The sequence below is a fragment of the Lonchura striata genome, chromosome 1, assembly GCF_050655825.1.
Source record: "Lonchura striata isolate lonStrDom1 chromosome 1, ASM5065582v1, whole genome shotgun sequence".
NCBI lineage: Eukaryota > Metazoa > Chordata > Aves > Passeriformes > Estrildidae > Lonchura > Lonchura striata.
Window position 1 is genome coordinate 36,019,580 of NC_140703.1, and position 19,559 is coordinate 36,039,138.

The following is a 19,559-nucleotide window of genomic DNA, read 5'->3' on the forward strand; positions in this document are numbered from 1 at the left end:
TAAGTACCAAATCATGTTGCTCAGCCTGTCGTTAGCTGGATGTCCAAACAGTTAAACAGTTTGGGGGCCAAAATTTCAGTAACTGACTGTGAATACACGTTTTCATGTACCACTTAATCTCTAGAGAAGCCTAAAATTTATCAGTTGTCTCTATTTTAGACTACAGTGTTCCATAGCTGCCTATGCATTCATAAGTTCCTTAGTATAAGGAGCCCCAGACTTCATAAAGTGGACAGAATTTAGGTACCTGTGCACCACTGGAATTTTGAAATTATCAAGGATGTACATCAAAACAAAGCCTTTGAGAGGTGGTTTCTGAATAGACATGATTAACTTGGTCAGCTTTAGGTTTTCTCCAGAGCTAGGTGCAATATAGATGGTGCCATATAATTTTTGAAAATTAACCACACATTTTCTTGACCTTATATGCTGATTATCAGCCTCAAGACACACACCATGTACATGTAGAACTGGAGGCAGACTTATAAGGAATCCAGGGTAGTAAACAGAGCATCTCCCCACAGTCCTAGTTCTGCATTGCTGGATAAGGCTACATATGCAGGAGTCTCAAAATATGCTGGATGCTCCAGCTTCCTTATACCTTGCTGTCCTGGTTCATTTTTGGCAGCAGTTTTGGACACCACCTTCATCCCAGCACAGTTCCTCTACCTGTACAGATACCCATGGACATCTTACAAACCACGTGTCATTCAGGAGCCACGGGGAATAATTGAGAAGGACACAGGAAACCTGGCTGGCTGCATAGTGCTCAGCCCAAGAGAAAGAATCTGGATTTTTCAAGAGTATACTCTGATTGCCACTCAGTGGTCACATATGGAACTTTCAGAATGCCCCTGTATGGTTAGTTTTTTAACTCAGTAATCATTCACAGTAAAATGACACTCCCAAACATTCTTCCCCCAGGAATAATTACTGCAGGAATTTCTAGTGCAGAACCTTAATGAGTTAGCAGGGTGAGGGGAGCAAGAATACACAGTGGTAAGTACACTTTCTCTTCCACTTGGGGAAGTATCCTCATTATTTCCACTTAAAAGCCAGCTTGGATCCAAATGCTTCTATCATAATAGTTTTTTCTTATATCTATTGCTCTGCACTTGTCCACAAAGAACTATCATTATACTCTTTCTCATAACTGGCATCCACAGAGCCCTTTCTTATGTTAGATTGCAAAACTGAACTGAAATCCAGGCTGTAACTAAGAGAATTGTTTGTTTCAGAATTTTAGAAATGCTTCTAATGATCATTAAACCATTTAGCCATGTGAAAACAAGTTCCAGTGTGTATGAGGCAACTAGGAGTAATATATCCTGTAAATATTTGTTGCAGTTTTATCTCTTTGCATGACTCAACAGCCATTTTTCTTGTGTCCTGATTGATATTTAGACAGCAGACAGCTTTGCTACAGATATCAAAGCATAGAATCCATATTTCTAATGATTGCTATAGCATTTGGTTCAACCTCCTTCAAAACAAAGCCCCTTTTCCCATGCTGTAGGTGCAAGTTTTCCAGTATTATATATGCTGAGTGACTTTGAAGTTAATAAATATTACTGTGCCATTTAAAATAAAATAAAGCCTTTTCAGTGGGAAAAAGATTAACTTCAGTACTATATAATATATGGCTTTAGCCCCTGGCAGTGGTTCTGGGAGCTATTGTAGTTAAAAGAAATTTTAGAGTACAGCAGTTTAGGTTATGGAGTATGTGAGTTACAAAAGAAAATTATCTCTCTCCCCCCAAAAAATTAGGTTTATGAGATAAGAAAGGCTTGTAAATGGCCTTTTAGAGCAAAAATTTGGAGTGCATCAAAATTCTTGGAAAAACAGTGGCAAAATAATTTTTTATGCTTCCTGTTTAGAACAAGATTTTTTTTTTTTATTTTATGTCCAATAAAATATATGAAACATGGAAGAGTTTTCTTCTTAATTATAGAGTCATAAAATAGTAGCATGATTTGGGTTTGAAGGGACCTTAAAGACCATCTAGTTTAGACTCCCTTGCCATGGCAGGAGCACCTTCCACTAGACTAGGTTGCTCAAAATGCATCCAACACAACCTTGAACACTTCCAGGGCTGGAATAGTCACAACTTCTCTGGCAACCTATGCTTGTATCTCACCCCCTTACAGCAAATAATTTCTTCCTAATATCTAATCTAATTCTACCCTTCTTCAGTTTAAAGCTATTCCCTCTTAACCCATGACTGCATGCTCTTGTAAAAAATCCTCCAGCCTTCTTCTAGGCCACCTTCAGGTGCTAAACTGGGACTTTTCATCAAGTTCAGAAGTCCTCTTTTTACTGCCTATTGCTATAAGAGTGAAAGCTGGCAGCCTCTGCTTTCATGCCATAACTTTCCTCAAGGTGTGAAAGTATTGTTCCTAAGGAAAATATAACTGCTTTCAAAGTATCATGGCTCCCTGTGAAGCAACAGCTAAAAAAAGCAATTCATTTGAAGGGCATTGAAAACAGAAAAGAAGGTACTAACAGCATAAAACCTTGGTGACCATGCATAGTTCATCTCTGCAGAGCAGGAGTGACATATTAAAGAAGGTAAGGAGCAGAGCTACTAAAACGACAAAGAGGAAAAATCTATGGCTCTGTGTGAAGGGACTAAAGAGTTTTTTTCTCAGTCTTCATCTTTACTGTCTTCTTTTTTCTTCTTCATTTTAAGAAGAAAGCTGAGGGAAATGTGTTCAAGCTTTACACTGTGAAGGTGTACAAAATGAATGCAGAACCATGAATCCTCACCCACACATTACTGCAAATGCTCAGGGGGCACTTTGGGAAACTGGCTTAAAATAGATAGAAGTAGCCCTTTTTCCACAGGACTTAGTGAACTTCTGGAATGTTTCCACAGTAGACTGTGAGGTAGGCAATATCAGCAGTTTCAAAAATAGAAACATTAAAGAACAATGTGTCTATAGAAAGTCAAAGTGTTTGAATTGTTTGAGTAATTTGGTAAAACCAGAAGAGCTTATGATAAGAGCAGAAGGACTTGCACACAAAAGCTGATGCCAAGCCTTAAAAGAAATTTTATCTTATTTGGCTATTTGTAGATCTGTATGGAGTACACATGACTTGAGGATCAAGAGAAGGAGTGATGTCCTGGAATAATCCCATGTCTTAATCTAAAACCTTTTAGCTTCCCCCCCCCCAGACAGTGTGTCTGTGGGAGTTTCTGAGTGCCATCCTCCAAGGATCCCATCCCAAGCTGACCTGGATTCATACACAAGGATTGCTTCCCTTCAGTCCCTGGCTGAATTTCTCTTGAAAAGTTGGTGGGGAACAGTTTATTCAGATAAAAACAAGACACATCTATCTAATCTAGAGGTGGATGTCACCAAAGGTTTTCAACTAGCAGATTAAAAATGAAAAACATGAAAATATTTATTTTCATTACATTTGCCCCAGGATCTGCTCGATTTTGGCAGGCCATGGTATAGCCATTCTTTACAAAATCACCCTCTTTGGACAAGGTATAAAGTAAAAATAAGTAACTCTTAGTAACAGGTTTTATTGATAAGTTTTCTTTTTCGTCTGAGGCATGATATACCATTTCTTGGGAAGAAAAGATTACCAGCAAAGAAGCCAAGATTGTGCATAAGATATGTAAGTATAAAGGAGGGAAATATGAAGGCCCTAGATGCTTCCAGATACACTGTTAGACCTCTATATATATATATCACATTTTTCTATTAACATAACTTCAGTGTTCTTCTGTATCACTGATATAACACTCACAGAAGTCACAGAAATCTTTAGATAGGGTTCAGAACAATTTTAGACACACATCTTTCTCCTAAATTTGATGTCTTTAATAAACAAATCTAAAGCAAGTTCTTGCATTATTCAGACAAGCACTGACTGTGCAGAAACTTTGAAAATGCTCACTGGGAGTCCTCACCTGCCTAATGGAAGCATCCAAGTTTAGGTCACTGGGATCTCATTCACAAAGCCTTTCTGCATTCACCTCTTCCAATCGTGAATAGAGATTTACAACACAGGGGAAAGATTCCTTCAACAAGGGTGCCTTTGCTTAATCTGGTTTGTATCTCTGCTTTGCCTGGTTTGTGCCCTTCACCAGAAGAATCCCTCTGCTCTTTGATACTAAGATTCAGCTATTTGCTAGATCTAGTTATCATAACTGCATTAAAACTCAGGAGTAAAACCTCATTAATTACTGCTTCTCCCCTAGAATAAATTAAGAATTCTTTTACAATGGAAATCATATAAGTTATATAAAGACATGTCAGATGTCAATCTCAATAAAATGCTGGATATTTTTTGCTACAAAATCTTTCAGTTGTTCACTGGATTAACGTTTAAGTGTTCAAGCATTTAGTGTTCAAACGTTAAGCTATTTTCTTGAGTTTACACAAAGTTTAAAATTAAAATCAATGAATATTTATTGTCCAGATTCAAAGTGGACTTTTAAAGATCCAGAGTGGATTTAAAGATTTAATTTGAATCTTTAATTGTCTAATGAGTTATTCTGCACCATAAATTACTACATTTCCTTCCTCCCCACCCCATGAAAAATGGAGCAGGATGTTAAAGATGACTCCAAGCAAATGTTCTAAAGACAAGATGAGAGAAAGAGATTTCAGGAGGTTTCAGAAATAAAAATATTTAGTCTGAAAAAAATATCTTTGTTTAGCATTAAAAAAATGGAAAGCAATCAGTCTTACAATACTATTAAATCTTATTAAAATATTAAAAAGGTAGGAAAAACCACCCACAGTTCACTGACACTCTAAACTATTCCTGTGATAGTAATAATTCCTACATAAACAATCAAGGGACTAAGGAATGAAATATAAAAAGGCAAGTTTTATAACATTATTCATTAAGATGGAATTCCTTCTAAAATTCATCTAAATTTAATCCAAGCATGAGAAGAATAACATAAATAGCTATAGAGTCTACAGCAGTCTAGTCTATACTCTGAGATTCAGCTGATTTACAAGAGTGCCCGTGTATTCCTGCTTATTTTCTGTTTCCTGCTTTCTCATGCAGATTAAAATGTGAGCAAGCAGTGATTTCTTCAATAATTCCTTGCCTTCAAATATTCATGCTGAATTTTAAAGAGCTTTTTCTGACAATTAAACATTATAAGAATTCAGTTTGATCCTGCTTAAAAAAGAGTTTGACATCAACGTCAAATAACTGGCAGAATAACTAAGAAAATTTAGCATTTCAATTCTGCCTCTAGTCAGAAAACACTTCCCCATTGTTAGACAATGATATTAATAGTAACTTAATAACTAGTAACATTTGTTTCTTTAATAAAATATCCTTACTGTCTTTCCAACGCAGTTATTGACAGACTAGTATCAGTTCAAAGTTTCACTGCAATTTCTGGTTAGACTATGGGAGGATCAGATGATATTTCACTACTTAAGAAAAATCATCTTCCTTAGAAGTTATAAATGATGTTATCAGAGAGAAAATCTTTTCTGTTGTAGTTGGTATCACCACAAAAGGTACAGTGTTGGCTGTGAAGAAACAGACATACTTCATTCAAATTTTGAAACACAAGTTCCTTCCAGATCACTCATATAATAAACCACATTGATAAATTTCTAGGATGAAATGGAATAATTACTAACAATAAAGGAGGACAGACATTTTTCTCAGTAAATATTTATATATTGGTAAGGGGAGTTAATAATGCAGTTATAAAATGTAAAGTGAGAAAAAAACTACCAAGCACAACTGTAACTAATACCAATATATAGCAACAGTTACTAAAAATGAGAATTATAAGATAAGCAGATCCAGGTAATGCTCAGACCCTAACTGGCAAAAAATTCTGTGGATCAAAAATGTTCACTTTCCAGTATATTCTGGAGATCTGGAGATGTTGCAGAATATAACCATGCTTTAAAAAATATGTAAGAAACTGTGGGGTTTTTTTTATTTTGTATGGAAAGCTATAGATCTGTAGATACAACAGACCAAATCATAGGATGGCTAATATAAAATGGAACTAATAAGAACTAAAAGAATACAGCAATGTTGATGTTATTCAACATTTGTAGAAAAATTAAGTATATTGGCAACCTTTTGCTGTTTACAACTTTGTGTGATGAAAATAATGATGTTGCTGCAACAGATTTCTCTAATGCAATTGCATTGGGACTACATGACATCTTGAGTGATAAAGCTTGAACATTTTAACATTCACATAATAAATTAATTAAGAAATAGTTAAATAATAAGCTTCAGAACACAATGCCACATCTGAATCAAGGCCAACTAACTGTGTTTCAAGTCGAAACTTACTGATGCTTTTTAATTCTTTTTGGTTCTGCATGTCTTAATCTTTTTATCAATGGGGTAGGAATAAATAAATGCTAAGCAAAACCACATCTAAAGAAGACATAGATTTGACCAAATGTCTAGGGAGCAGTAAATAAAGAAGGAGGAAAGGTCATCCCTATAGGCTTTAAATGGAACATAAGTGTTTCAAGTCTTAAACCACAAACCAGTGGCAATAATATAGGCCATGGTAGTTCAATGGCAGATTCTATCTTGAAAGCCGTGATTCTGAAACAATCTTCAGATGACAATATGTGATAAACTGAGAGCAGATTCTCAGTACAATTTTGCAATCAAAAGGGTTAATATTATACTTGGATTATAAGCATGGAAATATTCTTCATGATAAAAAAACCCAACAGAGCATATGTTTGTTGAAGTTATAATTCCTACTGTGAGTCTGGCCACAGTTCTGCTCTCCATATGTTAAGAATACTAGTACACAATCACAGAATTATCATAGAATCACAGGTTTGTTAGGATTGGGAGGAGCCTCTGGAAATCATCCAGATTCCAACTGGATGTCCAACTTAACTTCCAAGGCAGGGTCACATAGAGCAGATTAAAAAGGAGCATGTCCAGGTGAGTTTTGAATGTCCCTGGAAAGGGAGAATTCATGGCCTTCCTGGGCAACCTTTTCCAGTGCTCTGCTTCTCTTAATGTAATGAAGTTCCTGCTTATGTAGAGGTAGACCTTCTTGTGTTTTAAGTTTTGACCATTACTGCTTGATCTGTTGCTGGGCACTACTGAAATAGTTTAATAATATTGGACCTGTTATTAATCCCTGGGGAACACCACTGACTACAGGCCTCTGGACAGAAGGAAAAGGAAGTTTTCTACCATTGGAAAAGATTTAAAAAAGAACTACTTAATCACTGATGGACTAGAAAATATGCAAAGTTGTGTAAAGAGCAATGAGATCAATCCAATTAACTTATCATACAGACCACAAGGGAGAGAGTCGATCATGTGTCATATGCACCTATTAGAGGAACAAAACTCAGACAATAGAAAAATCTTCACTCTAGAAGGCAAATAAAATTAAAATGTCACTTGTAAAAAGATGCAATCAGAATAGAAACTAAGTTAAAAAAATGAACAAGGCCAAAATTGCTGTAGATGATGTATGTTCACTTTCATTAAAACCAATTCCAATTGCTTATTCAGTTCAAATTTTACACAAATCATTGCTGTCATTGCATCTAGAAATATGAAAACTGTTACCATTAACAGTACCCTGTGCTTCTAAAATCAATATCTCCACCAGGGGTATGAATTTCTGCACTGAGCGGAAGCAATTTGCAGACTTCTGGTTCCACAGAGTCTCTTGGAACCATCCCTTCCATTATTTACCAGAGGAATTTTTAAACACATATCGCTGTTTTGTCCTTTTTATACTCTTCAATGTGTACACAGTCTGTCTCGTCATGAATGCACAGTCATCTGGCAAGGTTTACCTGTCCTGGACAAGGATATTGTTTCCTGTCTGTTGCCCTTATGATTGTTACAGAAATTATGGGTATGACCAAATTAAAGTAATTTGGAGGGTAAACATAGCATTCACAAGTCACTGATTCTGAGAATTTTACAAAGCCCAATGATAGTCCTAAGGAGACTATTTGGCATACCCAGAAATGCAATAAATTATGTATATTAAAAAATAGAAATATTCTATTTGAATTCATGCCTTATCTAATTTACCAGAGTATATGATGCTCTCAAGGTGACCTGACAATATCAGAAATACTGTATTGAACATTTCTACTTGGATAATAAGACCTGTTTTCTAGTGCTTACTCAACATAAACTAAATTTGCATGTCAGTAAAAAGGAAAGTTTATTCCAGCCCTTATTTGCTTTTAGTATTCTGGCAAATGAATCCACTAGAGCAGAACTACAGATTAGAAAGCCATTTTCAATAAATTTCCTGTTTCCTGATCTGCCAAAGAAGGAAGATGAGTATAGCACCTGTCAGAAGAACTCTGATGGGCAAGACCAAGTCAAATATTTGATTACTGAATATAGTAAATTGGCTTCAGACAAATACTATAATGACAAAATGTGAGAACATGTACAGGACAAAATACCTCACATGTTACCCTACCAGTCAGATCTATCCACTTGAACCACTTCCTGTAATCATCTGCAGAGACTGCCCCCTTTGAGAAATTGAAATTCTACCTACCATCAGCCCACACAAAATACCAGTTGATTGAGAAGATATCAAGTAGAACGATGGCCTCCCACATAATTATATACAAGAATGGCATATGATAGAAAACAAAACCATTGTGAGAATCATCTGCATCAAGGTTTGAAAACTGAGACAGTGATTGCGTCTGCTCCTTTTTTTTATACATACAAGCAGAGCTTCTCCCTTTCAGTCCTCTCCAGGCTGTAATGCAATAATGGTATATTTCATTTCATAGACTAATCCAAAGCCTTAATGGATAAAATCTGTGTGGCACCTCTTGATTAATTTGACTGCCATGAAGGTACAGTCTGATCCACTCTATAGAAAATGGTTTTCAAACTCAGCTTTAGGGCAACAGCTTTTATGATACCCTCAAGAATAATAAGAATTCTCACCTGTCCAACGTTTCTGCTTTAATCATGGTGAGGTTAAACCTGAACATTAAAAAGTTTGTGCACTATTTTGCCTGATTATTGCAAGACCAATTCTGAATGAAAATACTATGTTTTTTGACTGGCTGTCACTTCTGAAGAAGATTTTAAAAATTATATTTTATTTTTTTGAGTTTTCATAGTATAAAGGATTATATTTTCAAGCATGTCCTCAATGCTCTGAATCTTTTTTTTTTCCCTAGAGTATTTTTCCCTATTGAAACTTGTGATTCATACGTAATGACCTGCCTCCAGGAGTGAATGCTTTAAGGACATGCTCATATATCATGAAACACAGAGTGTCTGCTCAGTTAACCCTTGGGAGAAGGGATGTTGACTGTTCTTATGCCTAGAAAAGAGCTTAATGGTATCCCTACTCGGTTTCAAGTAGATTCAAGAATTCTCAACCACCAGCAGCTCTGCACTTACACTTTCTAGTTATTTCTGAGCACTATTGTTATTTTTTGGCACCCTGAATCAGTCCGTGAAGATTTTATATTATTTATCAAATGCTCACTGCCTTCCACTCATGCAAAGTCATTTATAGATCAAAGAGTAGAATTATGGAATCATAGAACAATTTGGATTGAAAGGGACCTTTAAAGGTCATGTAGTCCAACACCCCTGCAATGAGCAGGGACATCTTCAGTCAAATCAGGTTGCTCAGAGCCCTGTTCAGTCTGGCCTTGCTCTTTATGCCACCCCCAGATTCAGTAAAAGCAGTGCAGTCTCATTTCCTGCAATATCACACAAAAAAGGAATCAGCATCATATCTGTGAGAAATATTGCTCTTAGTGAATCCTGATCGTAATGACTAAATCTGGGCATATACATACAACTTTCTTTGCAGTGTCTAAAAAGCTGCAGCTGTAACTGTAGGTACTCAAATATATGAAAGTTTGGTTAATTCTGGATTAATCTGGATACTTAATTAAAAAAGTTCAAGATGCCTGAGTAGATATAGCAGCAAATTAGCACCCAGGATTTGTGGACCCTGCTCCTACTTGTGCCATCAGTGGACACAGTTTCTTTGCAAAATCTCCCACCCCATCATTAATTTTGCTCTGATAATTAAGAGTGGCATCTCTTAAAAAGTTCCTAAGGGGTCTCAGTAAATTTCAAAGTGCAAATTATATATAATCTTTATTTGAGATACTCAAATTAAACATATCAGTTTGAATTAACAAGTGTATAAAGGGTAATGAAAAGAGTGGAGTGAAATCTGTATCTTCAGAAAACATCCAGTTTATATATTGGATAAGATCCAAGTTCATTGAAATGAACCCAACGCCTCCCTCAGACATTTGTACTACAATGCTGCACAGGCAAATGCAGCAGCCCTTGTCTCCTCAGCAACAGTGCAAATGCAGTCCCAGCTTCATCCAATGCTAGAGTTGCCTAATTTTCTCTCACTTTGGGATGTCATAATGGAAACAGTGTTGATTACTTAATGTTCCTTAAAATGGTGTTAGCTTAGTTAACAATGTTATTCTGTTGTTAAGCAGGATATTTTTCCATTCTGAAACAATATTGATTACCTAATTATTGCCATTAAAAGCACCCAAAACCAAAACACATTTAAGCCAGTGATTGTGTGTGGCTGCTATTAAAGCTCTCACAAGTAATACTGCTTCATTTCTACTCAAGCTTGCAAAGAGAAATACTACCCTATTTCTACCCAGTTTGCAAAACTTCCGTTTTTTCACAACCTCAACTCTCTCACTGTTCTAATATTCATTTATATTGTCCCCTCCCCCAGCTGCCAACAGCAGACAGTGCAAAATTAGCAGCAAGAGACAGGATCAAACAGCTTGTTCCAGAAAGCAGTGCAGACACAAGGCATGAAGAAAAGGATATGGCAGCAGGTATAGGCACAGCACCTGTTTTTAATTTTTAAACTTTAAACTTAATTCCAACTCATTCAAACTTATTTTAGAAAGCAATTGACAACAGGAAAAATTATAAAATTGGCAGGAAACTAAGACTTGGGTGTTGAGAATTAAGTACTTCAAACTGTGAAATAGCATATATATCTCTGTCTATATATATGGCTATTGCATCATTAGGAGAATTTGGCTCTACAGCTGTATTTATGATTATTGAAGCATTCTTCTGTTTATATTTAGCCATAAAATTGCACATACTTATAAGTTCTTTTACCTCCTTAAAAAGGCAGCAGCCAACCTGTATGTTTTTGGAGCTGTGGGATGCTTTACCCTGATACTCCAAACTCTCTTGGATTTGCCCTAGATGACAAATTACTGACCTTTTTCTGTGGGTATTGTGTGTTTTGTGAAACATTAATTGTATATATGATTGCAAATATGTTTTATTTTGTGTGTATTTCCTCATGCACAGTGTAAAAATTAGCCATACATTGTTTTATGGTATCTATATACAGAAAATAGAGTTAAAGTATCATGCTATTAGGTACATGGTGTGACTCTTGGGGATGTCCTGTGCAGGGCTAAGAGTTGAACTCAGCTTGGATTGGATCCTTGTGGGTCCCCTCCATTTCAGTGTACTCTGTGATTCTTTTAGCCAGTGCACAATATGTATGATAAACAGGGCATTGCCATTTAAGATACAGGATGCATAAGCATACACTGTATAATTCTCAGAGGAGTTTTTTGAGCCCCAAATGTGCAGAAGTTTCCAAAGTCGTAGCTCACATAGGCCTCATGAAAGCACAGTAACTTTTAGAAAGGGGAAAGCTCTGTAAAGAAACTAGAGCAACAGGGTTATTAGACTGGGAAAGATAAGTAGACATGGCCCCGTGCTTTCTTGGTGAGGTCTGTCAGTTTTTCAGGTGTATGCCACTTCATGGTGAGATACACACCACACCCCTGGAAACGTTTAAGGCAGGTTGTATGGGGGCCTGACCAACCTGACTTAAGGAGTGTCAACCCTGTCCATGGGCAGGTAATTTTTATGGTCCTTCCCAACCCACACCATTCTATGATTCTGTATTCTACGCTTCTATGGCAAAAAACACTCTAAGTATGCAAAAACAGAGTCACAGCAGTAGTTTTGCCTCCCATTTGGATTGAGACGTAAAAGGTGGAGTGGATTAATGGGGGCACCTCAGAAGATGTCAGTCAGGGCCCAGCTGTGCAGGCAGCTGAAGGTCCTTCCTACACAGCTACAAACTGCGGGCTGCCCAAAGGAGACAGGAAGCACTGCCTGCATCGTTCTTGTTTTGCTCACTCAGCCTCAACACTTCAGCGGGAGGGACAGATGAGACAGACGTATTCAGACTTGTAAGAAGTCTGAATACAGGCCTGAAGGACAAGGTGAAACATAAAACTATGGCAAAGGAGGTCAGAAAAGAATAAAAATTGAGAGATCTGCAGCCAGGCAATGCTAATACAAGACTCATCTGAACAGCCTCAGTATGGCTTTCTGTATACACAGTGGACCTAGGTAATTTATAACCAGTATTAAAGTCAGCAAATTGAATTAAATTTTATTTAAATTCATTTAAATTCAAATAAATTATTTTGATTTTTGAGTTCTGATTATTGTGGAAGTACAGATTAAGTTAAAACATTAATCTACCATAACAGGACAATGTTATCTTATGATAACATTAAAAATGCTGATTTACCACTGACAACAAACAACCCAGAGAAAAAACAAAATGCCAAAAAGGGAGTGGAGGCAAAGGAGGACAAAGGAAGAAGAAACTGTTCTGTTTCTTTCTCCTTGGTACATTCTTTTTTGCCAGGAGTAGACTTAAACTTGATTTGCTTCCTGCTATGGGACCTGGCATACTGCCACATACATGTTCCTGCCCACAAGCAGCACCAGCATGCTGGTCACAAAGTACTCCAGAAAAAAATTAGGTCCAAAAATGTCCCCCTCTCTAAAAAGGTTCTGTGTGTGACTATGCTCGTGTGTGTGATTTATGCAAAAAATCCTGTCAAAATATTCTGCTTCATCAAAAGTCTAATTTACATACATTTTTGGGACACTGTAGAGGCTGATTAATATGACGTATCACAATTCAGAAGGAATGTTGACTGAAGCATTTTAGGAGTTTGGGATGCAGAAACACGAGGTAGATAAGCATATGGAGCTCAGTAAATGAAGCAGGAGGCTGCCTATTCTGCTGTGATTTATGTTCCTTGTGAGAACTTGATGGCTTTCTGAGATAAGTGATTTTGTTTAGAAAAATATCCAGTGCAATGGGAAAAAAACATTATAGGGCTTTATTCATCTTTAATAAGCCCAGCTACATCTTCCATCACCTTTTAGAGATATCAGAATTTGGGATTTATTAAAAAGAAAACTAGTAAGCTCTATAGTTTTATTTATAAATAAGTTTATAGGTAAGTTAAAATACTTGATCAAAAGCATTTAAAAAATATTTTTTATCCCCTGGATTTACAGAAACCACAGCAGTATTTCCCTTGCAAAAATAAAACTTACCAACTTTTTATAGTAGGTCTTTTAAATTTATGTGTTAACTTACCCATGCATCTGAAACTGGATTCATTTTACATTTTCTATTTATTTATTTAATTCATTTTTATTAATTGCATAATGGATTTCTCCAGAGTATTTTAATATGAGAGAATCTCATAATCTTTTCCCTAACTGCTTTCTATATCACCAAAATAATGTAAACACCACTCTCCGGCCAAGTCCAAATGTCCCGCTAGTGGAAAAGTTTGTAACCTTCCTGACAAAAAATCACCTCCTACATTATTCACTCTGCCATAGCTCTGTTTAGTAACTTTATGGGAAAAAAAACACTGTTTCGTTGTAGTAAATTGTTCCTTCTTACCCCCAGGAAGATCCACAACAATTAATTATTGGTTTGCAAGGGTTGATAGTCCAGAGCACAGGAGACCAAGAAAAAATTACTCAGTAAACCAGTGACAAATTACCAGGTGATAGAAGATTAAGTTCCCATTTTAGTTAATAGTAAGCTGGACAATACCATCTGTACATCTTCAAAAATATATGACTTACTAGACAGAAATTTATTTCTGGGATTAATCTGGAGTTGAATCTAATTTTCTGGCTTTTGGTTATAAGTTGTGCTCTCCTAAAAGTAGCTCAAAGGAATTTTCAGGCTACATAGGGAGACTTATAATGAATTTAGTCATCAGTTGGGGCAGGGATGGCAATGATTGCAGATGAACTCTGTCACAGTGTGAGACATGGATGTGGATTTTTATTTCCCATTTAATCAGGTTTTGAATATGCCTATCATGTGAGATACGGAATTGAAGTAGAACTTGCTGTTCATTCCCATATGTGCACATATGGGAATGAGTTATAAACCCACTTCCCTACTGGCATAGTCTAGACCAAAATTTTCAAGAGGTGTTCTGAAGACACTTTATTTAAATAATATTTCTTTTTAATAATTTACATCCAGTCTGCATCAGTTATTGGCAGAATTGGAGAGTAAAGGGAAAGAATCTTAAGCATCATCTTGTCTGAGGGTGATTTTCTGACAAGATTTCTGCTAAAGGTTAACTTGCAGGAAGGCACCCAGGAGGTCCAGCTCATGGGTGCTCACTGTCACCACTGGGTGTCTCACAAACCAGCTTTTTGAAGATGTGGGCAGTGATGATCTTTGCTGTGATTGCAGGAAGAAGATATTCAAACATCAGTAGCAGCTTACAAGAAGACAGAAAGCTGGATCTGTAAGTTACAGGGAGAAACAAAACTACCTGACACCTATCTTCAAAAATGTTGGCATGTGTACAACACCAACCTGAGGTTTACATCTCCTCTGTGAAGAAATTCAGCCATTATTGCTGCTTTACTACCAAAAATTATTTCTGAATAAAGCCCAGAAGAGTTAAAACCTCTCCTCCCTCCAAAAGGTTATTTCTCTTCCTTTATGTGCAAATCACCTTGGTTTCATACTTTGTCTGTACTGTGAATTTTTTCCATATATAGTTCAAATTTTTGCTACTGATCATGCAATCGTTTAATTAGCTCTGAAGGGGTTAATAGAGAAGTAAGAAAGTTCTGCTGCTAGAAGACTATACCTGAAACCATGCACTTTTGTGGAATTATGCAAAATCATCACACCAAAATGGCATTAAGGAAAGACAAATTAAGCAGGAGAGTAGTAGCCATGGGAGTTTTTAAAGTTAATCCACCATATTGCTGTAAAAAGGTTTGCCATCTGGATCCCAGTTTGCTACAATATTGAGGCTCCATGGCATTTCCTCCCCTTCATCTTCATTTTCAGTTATCCTCCATGGGAGAGCTGAGGAAGCTGTGCAGTACTCCAGTGCTGCAGCATGTGTGTGATACAGGATGCTCTCAGAAATCCCAGTTACAGTGTGTAAACAAATGACTGTCTTTATAACAACTCTGCAGCAGTTTGTGTGTCAGCAGCCTCTGATAGACTCACAGCCATGCAGCAGCAGCAGTCATAGAGGTTTTGGCACTCTAAAAGTACACAAAACCCAGCTCTTGATTTTTCCAGGCAGAAGATTTGAATGCTGTATGGCTTTACCAATCACTCTCGATTCCAATAAATCCATTAAGCTTTTGTGAGCTGTTTCAAATCCCCCTCTTTAAATCTGCTAAAGGCAAGCAACAGCTGCAGAGACCTCTTTGCATCAAACACCTCAAAACACTAGGGGGCTGGTGGGCTTGGGAATGGCAGTGCTGGGGCTGAGAGACTGAAACTTAACCAAACGCATCCGAGGCTCCGGGCGCCGCCTCTGACTCGCAAGGCAGAAGAGAAACGCATCAGCGGCTGCATTGGATCTGATCAACAAATCTGCTTTGAAGAAGAGGCAGCCAAGGGGTCAAAGCGAATTAACTCTCGCATCCTCCAACGCAGCGGTGGAGGTCAGGGAGGAGCCTGATGCACATTAAAGCAGAAGAGGAGACCTTATATGTCTTCAAGGGAATTAAACAGAGATGTTTGGGAGGAGGCTTTTCATTGGATATTTTTGTATGTTTGGTTTTTTTTGGTTTTTTTTTTTTCTTTTTGTTTTTTTTTTTTTTTCTCCTAGGCTTTGGTGAGGGGAAAGGAAAAAGGTGTTTTTTCTCAGATATCTGTTGTTGTCACCATATACAGACAGGTTTTTTTCCTAGTGAGTGAAAATAAATTCCCCATTTTGGTTACTTTTCCTGGAATAAAGCCAGACTTTAAAGGAACAGAGCCAGGTCCTCAGGTCACAGAAATTCAAACAGCACCAAGGGAAAGTGAGATTTTGCACCAGTTTTCACCTCTGTAAACAATTTCTGTTCATGTAAACAATTTCCTACTGATTTCAGGAGAGTAGGCTGATTTCCTCTCCCTGGAAACAGGTTCTGACCCACTAAATTGTTCTTTCTCTCATATGTATTTAAATGTATTTCATGTCTGCAGTCCCTGCATATCTGCTGTGTGGAGGTGGGTGGATAGGAGGGGATGAGCACAAACTTTCCACCTAAGCCCCAGACTGATTCAGCTGTCATTAAAAATGACAGATGAAAGGGACAAATATTTTTCCCCATCCCCTGAGGAGGAGACACTAAGTGACAGCCCAGCCTGGGCTGAGGTGTGGAGCAGCTGGGAGGCTCAGCTCTCCAGCCAGGCTGACCTTGCCGGTGGTGAGCAGCACAGTCCAGCCTGCCTGTCCAGCCTGACTGAGTGAGACCAGTCTGCCAAAGAGGTGCCCCTGGACATTAGGGATGTTAAATTCACTTTGAGCACGCATGGATACCTCCACTTGTCACTCTTTTGAGAGGCAGGTACCCCACAGCTCCGGGCACTTCCCAAGTACTGGGAGGATTAAAAAAAATAATAATTACAAGATGCCTTAAGAGGGTTTCTGAGATGGTTTTGTATAACAAAATTCCTCTCTCGTTGTTTTCTTCACTGTGAAGTTACAGAAATCTGCAGTTTGACCCATTAATAGAATATTTTTAGTAATAGAGAAGACACTGATATCTAGAGGCAGCTAGGATTATTTAACTTTTTTAGATGAATTACCTCTATACACACATGAACGTATGCTGCCTATGTAGTTTCAAGACCATTCTACTTCTACCTGCAAGGGAGGACCATCTCTGCTGCTCATAAAATTTTGATAAAGTACTGACAGGAGAATTTTCATAAGGAAAGATTACTCAAATCACTTTACATCATTAAAATACACTGAGATAATAGTGGGCTTCTCTGACCTTAGAAACATCCCAAAATAAGTTTTCAGCAAGTGAAAATAGAGGATACACCAAGTTAAAACTTGAGCACCATAATATTAACAATGTCTTGGATATGTTTTAAAGCTGTATAGCATTAGGGAAATACCATCCCATTAGAGACCAGCATCTGAACTGTACTTCATTTTGACTACTGATGATCTGTTAGCAAAAGAATCCACAAGTAAAAGCAACAGATCAAGTTGGCTGTGAGTAAATAACAGGTACAATCAGCTATGTACTGCAGTATATGCTTATCTATAATGGGGTTTTTTTTGAGGAAACACTTATATATGGCTTATCACAACATCTCAGCCTGCATAATTCTTTGATCCAAAATCCCATCCCCTTTGAAAAGTCAGAATTATCATAAAAATCTTTGGAAAAAAATCTAAACACTATGAATATTCATGCTCTTCACAGCTGTTACATTTATGGAAATGCAATAACAGCAAACTTCTTCTATTTGGCAAAGACTTTTTACCAGATGAATATATGCCAGTAAAAGAATTTAAGTTAAGTAAAAAGCCTGGCTCACTCCTGTTTTCTAAAGAAGTGTGCTGCAGTCCAGAGCATTCTGAAAGTTAGAGTATTTTTTCAATCTCAAAGCATGTATGCAAATTTCAGCTGGCAGTGCATACACAGCCCATATTTAATAAACACATCCTTTTGAAAGTAATGTTCCATGTCCACAGTTAAACAACCAATGAATGGACATTCTCCCCTGATAGAAAAAGCAGCAGTCTATTTGCTTGTGATGCTGCATGCTGTCAGAGTTGTCATCTTTTCAGAAAGTTTATTCCAAACATTTACATTTACCCCTTAACAAACAACCACTATGGCTAATTGAAGGGGAAAAATAACCAGATTACCTATCTGTTTATTCCTAATATTATGATTTGCTAAAGCCCTTCTCCATCAGCTCTCAGTGCAAAACTGCATATACCAGGAATGTCTGCAAGTGAGATGCACAGACAGAAACATTCAGCACAAGATGTAAGGTAAAGAGGATTGCAACCTACCTTCAGCAGTGTGCTCCTTCCTTGCCAGCCAGCCACTTCTCAAGAACGTGCACTACAGATGGGACTAGGAAAGTGATTTTAAATGGACTACTAATAAGTAGGTCCATGAAACCAGATGTGACAGCAGGGTGTCACTAGGTCCTTTTTAAACTTGCCTCCAGTGCTGTCTCCTATCTCCTCCAGACGGAATTCGACAGTTGCTGCTCGGATCAGAGCTGAAGAAGTGACGGTGCGTTCTGACTGCAGTTGCTAATGCTCCACTTTCAGGGAAAGCGCAGAAGTATGTGTGTGCCTGCACTAACTGCACACACTCATCAGCCTGCTACAAGCAGGGAGATGTGATATGCATACTGAAAGCTGTGCAGGGAGGAGTAGTTCAGAAGCACACCCAAGCCTGTTCTGCTGGTAATTGCACCCTGCTGACCTCCCTGGGCTGGATCACTGCTGTAGAATTCACCAATAAGTCTATCAGTCAATAAGCAATGGATCTGAAACAGTGCATACAGGGAGGGGAGAGGAGAGGGCAAATGCATCTTCAGCCTTCAAACAAAAAACTTTCAAGATAGCTCGTTTAAATTTCTCTGCCCTTAACGTTCCCACTGCAAATGTCATGGCTCATAGTTGAAAGGAATTGGATTTCATTTTAATTAATAATCTGAAAGAAGATTTTTCTAGCCATGATAAAGCACATTTTTAAGAGGAGTTCCTAATGAGAGCTATTATTGTTCCAGCGGATATAGGAGTACAGTAGCCAGCTGTGATGATGGCCCACAGAGCAAGGTGTTGTACTGACTCACTCTAAAATCTAGAGCTCACAGTCAGGTAGAATAGAACAAATGAAAGAAATAACAATATCCTTACTTTTCATGGAAGAAAATGAGCTTCAGTGGGGAAGAAGTATGTCCAAGGTCACAAGTGGAATTTGAACCCAAATCTCCTGCATCCAGTTCCAGTTTCTTACAAATAAAACCAAACTGCTTCTGTAGACACAAATTATCAAAAAACAAGGCAGCCCAGGCTGCTGCTAACAAAAAAAATTCATTATGGTCCAAAGTCGCATCTTCATGTCTTCTTTTCAAATGCAATGTTTTCACATGAATTTGATCATACAAACTTGACAGCTAACTCTTCTGGAATGTTTTCCAACCTTCTCCTGGGAAACTGAGCTGTCACATTAACTCGCACACCTTTTGCACAAAGCTGTAGGATTAAAATTCCTTTGGCTGGCCAAGCTCTAGTCTCTCAGTATTGAAAGATCCACTTCTTGGTCCCACAGTGGTACTTTGCTTCATAGGTTGATAGGAGGACAAACCTCAAAACATATAATGAGTAATCAGCACAAAGGTCTGGGAGCCCTGACAGGGTACTGGAGATTATCTTCCTGCATACTGCTTTATTTGGGAA

General features: G+C 37.6%; 1 protein-coding gene across 4 annotated transcripts in view; it reads right to left on the bottom strand.

The window, feature by feature from the left end:
- The window catches only part of TENM4 (teneurin transmembrane protein 4), a 1,547,070-nt gene extending 1,528,513 nt beyond the window's left edge, over window positions 1-18,557 (bottom strand). For all 4 annotated transcript variants that reach the window (XM_085592903.1, XM_085592878.1, XM_085592882.1 and 1 more), the window contains exon 1: window positions 18,156-18,557. The gene's annotated coding sequence lies outside the window, so the exon portion shown is untranslated. The remainder of the gene's footprint in view (window positions 1-18,155) is intronic.
- Window positions 18,558-19,559: the final 1,002 nt, after the last annotated feature.